General features: G+C 43.0%; 1 pseudogene; it reads left to right on the top strand.

The window, feature by feature from the left end:
• The first annotated feature begins 545 nt into the window (after positions 1–545).
• On the top strand, positions 546–1,490 carry LOC142446787 (olfactory receptor 51I2-like; annotated as a pseudogene).
• Positions 1,491–5,282: the final 3,792 nt, after the last annotated feature.

Genomic DNA, 5,282 nt, shown 5'->3' with positions numbered 1-5,282 from the left:
CTCTGTCTTGCTGAGAAAGTGAGGAGAGAAAGCATTTCCAGGAGAGTGAGGGTTGGGAGGGATGCTTGAGTGCAGAGACCCCAGAGTGGAAGTATTCAAGAATGCAGACAGGAAGTGCTGCGCCAGAGGACAGAAAGCAGTGGGTTGAGAGTGTTAAGGGAAGACTCTATGGGGGGTAAATTGCGCTCACTTATGGGGCATCAAAGGCAAATATAATTTATTTTCTCATTGGCGAAAATCCTAATCTATGTAAATAACACGAAGATAGGAAGGAAGAGATAATGTCCAAAAAATAGTAAACGATTTTCTTTGGAATAAAAGCTGGAGCCCATGGTGGACCCTTCAGATGGCAGATGGCCAGAGATGTAACCAGTGACTCCTAACCTCCCTTTTTCTGGCTCTTCCACAATCTTTGGATTTGGACTGGAGTGTGAATATAATTCTCCTGCCCAGCCTGAGGACAAGGACCTCGCGTGGTCTTCACATCTTCCGCCACCTGACTGAATCAGCACTCAGTTTTCTTCAGAAGGCACGCGGTGACCCTTATGGGAAGCGCTGGGACCAACATCTCAAACACCTCCAGCTTCATGTTAACAGGCTTCCCAGAGATGGGAGCTCTGGAGCCCTTGCTGATGGCCGTACTCCTGCTGCTCTCTGCCGTCTCTATCCTGGGAAACACTCTCATTATATTCATCGTGAAGGAGGAGCAGCGCTTGCACCAGCCAATGTACTATTACCCTCTCCCTGCTGTCTGTCAACAACTTGGGTGTGTCCTTTTCCACGTTGCCCACTGTACTCACTGCCCTGTGCTTTCACGCTCCAGAGGCTGCATTTGATGCCTGCCTGGCCCAAATGTTCTTCATCCACTTTTTCTCCTGGACAGAGTCTGGGATCCTCCTCGCTATGAGTTTTGACAGATATGTTGCTATCTGTAACCCTTTGTGCTACTCGACAGTGCTCACTGATGACTGTGTTGCTCACATGGGTCTGTTCATCATCATTCGAAGCTTCTGTATGGTTTTCCCACTGCCATTTCTCCTGAAGAGGCTGCCGTTCTGTAAGGCCAACCTGCTGACCCATGCCTACTGCCTACATCCAGACTTGATCCGCCTGCCCTGTGGAGATACCACAATCAACAGCTTGTACGGCCTGGCCATTGTCATCTCTGCCTTTGGCGTCGACTCTGTGCTCACCCTTCTCTCCTACGTGCTCATACTGAGCTCTGTGCTGGCCATCGCTTCCCGGGAGGAGAGGCTTAAACCCTGAACACCTGTGCGTCACATATCTGTGCTGTGCTCATCTTCTACATGCCCATGGTTAGCATGTCCATGGTCCACAGGCTTGGCAGGCATGCCCCTGAATATGTGCACAAGTTCATGTCCTTGATCTACCTCTTTGTTCCTCCAATGCTGAACCCAATTATCTATTCTATCAAGACTAAAGAGATCCGCAGGAGGCTGCATAAGATACTATGGGGAACCAGACTCTGAACAGCGGAATACCAGTAGAAAGTCAGGTATCGCAGGAATTTGTTGTTATTAGTGATGTTTACATGATCCAGAATGGTCTTTTAGAGGATGTCAATCTTTTCCTTTACATCGACCTACAATTGGGTACCTAATATTAGTTATATGAAGTAGCCTGGCTGTAAGCCATAACTCAGAACACCAGGTGCACCACATTGTGATTAACCAGACCACCGATTATTAGACTCAACATATAAGATGATCTTTGATTAAATCCTTTTTAGCCCCACCAATACATTACTCACATCTATGCTTTCTTAAAAACAGAAAAACAGACACCCCCAAAATGCATTCATGTAGACCATATTATGATTTGGATTATAATTTACTAAAATTATAGGCACTACCCTAGGCTTTTTAAAAGAATAGCAATTGTAAGTATATTTAAACTTTAGAAGATGATGATATGTAACAGCTATGATCAACTTTCAATGTGTGAAATATATCAGAGTGCTCTCTGAGTTCTATATAATGACATGGAAAAAATATAATTTGCTACTCAACTATGTAATATAAATCATACACCTACAATTCAGAATTGGACAACCAAGAGACAAGTTGAGTGAAAAAATAATCTTAAGTTATCATCTCTAGGACATGACTGGCAGTGGGTTTGGTTTGGGTTTGGTTTTGAAAGTGAACTTGTTCAAATGGTTTTGTAATTGGCTGGTTAGACTGGAAAATCCCTTATAATTTTCAAGAATTCTTGCCATTAATTAATCCAGCAGAACTGTGTTGTTGTAAGCATTTGAGAATCTCAGTCGTATTCAGCAAATGAGTTCTTGCAAAAGGATAGAGTCTCAGACAAAAGGAAACCAAATTAAGCAGTGAAAGTTCACTGCAATAATAGAAGGAGGTTCTGAGAGTAGAGGGCAGGCATAAGAGCATCAGAAACACTGAAATCATCGAAAGCTGCAACCTGTGAAAATCAGAAATCAGTCAGAGAAGGAAAACTTAAACATTTCTCACTCATACAGAAAGACAAAAAAGTGATGATACTATACTGTCAAAGGCAGGAAGTTTGCATGAACCTGACATGCAAGGTCCTCTAGTAACACGTTGCTTTCGCAGATTGTACTGCACAGTGTGGTGCGGTAGCAGTTGGCCTGCCCCATGAACACAAGGTCGTTAGAGAGGTGGAATAAGCAGCTGGGGAAACAGCATTCTCTGGAGCCAGACTAGTTCTGAGAGACATAAAACCCAGTGGTCAATAAGTCAATCAACCCTGAATCCTAACAACCTTGTGTGTGTCAGAGAAGAACAGATAGAAAGCAGAACTACTTCCAATCACTCTAAAAAAGTACCTTGGTTATTTTTTGCGTGAGTGGTGGTGAAAATATCAACAGCAAAGACATTCATCAACCCACCAATTTCTACAGTTACTCTTCAGCAGAACAGGATGTCCAATGACTGGTTTGTGTTTTTTCCATAACTAGATAGCCCAGCCTTTCTTCTGGGTTCACCTGAAACCCCAACCTTTGGATGAGAGACCTTTAGAGTGACCATGGGCACCACCTAGGGACTCCTCTGAGAGAAAACGAACTAAACTCACTGTCAGAGTCCCTTCTAACTCATGGTGACCCGATAGGGCAGAGGGACAGGGAAACATTTCCTCCGCAGTTCTGAGACAGAGAGGCCCCATCTCAAGCAGTTCCTGAGTCAAAATTGACTCAAGTGAATTTTGTTTGTGTTTTTTCGTTTTCACAACAAGAGAGGGAGCCCTACAGCCAGGAACCTGGAAAGGCTCAGTGTGGCCCCTCCCCACTTCACTCCAAAGGATTTTCCTTTCAGTCACTCCAGAAAACTACTTCGGTTATTTGTTTAAATCATTTAATTGGGGACTCATATAATTCTTATCACAATCCATACACACATCCATTGTGTCAAGCACTTGTACATTTGTTGCCATCATCATTCTCAAAACATTTGCTTTCTACTTGAGCCCTTGGTATCAGTTCCTCATTTTTTTTCCCTCTCTCCCCACTCCCCCCTCCCTCATGAACCCTTGATAATTTATAAATTATTATTTTGTCATATCTTACACTAACCGACGTCTCCCTTCACCCACTTTTCTGTGGTTCATCGCCCAGGGAGGAGATTTTATGTAGATCCTTGTAACCGGTTCCCCCTCTCCACCCTACTCTCCCTCCACCCTCCTGGTTTTGCCACTCTCACCACTGGTCCTGAAGGCATCATCTGTCCTGGATTCCCTCTGTTTCCAGTTCTCATCTGTACCAGTGTACATGCTCTGGTCTAGCTAGATTTGTAAGGTACAATTGGGATAATGATAGTGGGGGGGAGGAAACATTTAAGAACTAGAGGAAAGTTGTATGTTTCATTGTTACACTGCACCCTGATTGGCTCGTCTCCACCCCATGACCCTTCTGTTAGGGGATGTCCAGTTGCCTACACATGGGTCTTGGTTCCCCTATCTGCACTCCCCCTCATTCACAGTGATTTGATTTTTTGTTCTTTGATGCTTGATACCCAATCCCTTCGACACCTTGCGATCGCACAGGCTGGTGTGCTTCTTCCATGTGGCTTTGTTGCTTCTGAGCTAGATGATCACTTGTTTACCTTCAAGTCTTTAAGACCCTAGATGCTATGTCTTTTGATAGCCAGGCACCGTCAGCTTTATTTACCACATTTGCTTATGCATCCATTTGTCTTCAGTGGTTGTGTTGGGAAGGTGGGCATTGTGGAATGCCAGTTTTTTCAGTGATGGTGGAAAGACAAGCAGGAAAGCATACACCAGCCAACCAGGTTCTGCATGTACTACAATCTTCATGTTGTGAAACTGTTCTGATTATCCTTTTCCTAATTATTTACCAACTGTAACATAAACTCAGTGCCCTCTAAGCAAATATTCCCTCCCCCTTCCTCTTCCACCCAGGTAACCACTAATTTGTGATTTTTAGTTTCTATGTAATTGCCTCTAATGCAAATGAGATCAGACAGTGTTTGTTCTTTTGTGACTAGTTTTACTCAATGTGTTTTCAGGTTTCATCCATGTCGAGGCATCCATCAAATCTTCATTTCTCCTTATGGTGGAGTCCCATCCTGTTATATGTACATAACACATTTTGTTTGCCAATTCATGTCTTTATGGGCATTTGGTTGTTCCTACCTTTTGGCTATTGTGAAAAGTCCTGCCACAGGTATACAGATATTGCTTCCCATTCCTGCTTTCCCTTCTCTGAGTCTATACCTAGAATTGGTATTGCTGGGTCATATGGTAGTTCTATTATCAACTTTTTCAGGGATCTCCCAACCTTTTTCACCATTGAATTAAATACCCTCATTTATACATGGAGGCAAAAAAAAAAAAAAAAAGAAGACACATTAAACAGCTATGAGGAAAACAGAAAGAAAAAAAGGGACAATTATTTTCTAGAAGACAAAAGACCCCAAATTCAAATCCATCTTACAGAGATTCAATTTCCTCAATAGGATAAAGTTGAGACAAAGGAAAAAATCACCTAGACCAGAGTGGTGTCCAAAGGATTTGTAGCCTTGTCACTTTATATAAGAGAGGAAGAAGTATCACCAAATCAATATGATTTCACTTGATGATTCACAGATGATTTCACCAGAGTCGCCCACAGGACTATGGAAGCAAGATAACAGACCATAATTAGGTTGTGGACCTTCCTGAAAATAGGAAATGTTTATAGGACTGGGTGTGGGGCCCTTTGGTCCAGAGGCATGATCATTCAGTCCTTGTACCCTAATTTCCATTAACGACACATCCTGGAA

The sequence above is a fragment of the Tenrec ecaudatus genome, chromosome 4, assembly GCF_050624435.1.
Source record: "Tenrec ecaudatus isolate mTenEca1 chromosome 4, mTenEca1.hap1, whole genome shotgun sequence".
Taxonomy (NCBI): domain Eukaryota; kingdom Metazoa; phylum Chordata; class Mammalia; order Afrosoricida; family Tenrecidae; genus Tenrec; species Tenrec ecaudatus.
The sequence above is the reverse complement of the archived record's forward strand: the minus strand, read 5'-3'. Positions and strand labels throughout refer to the sequence as shown.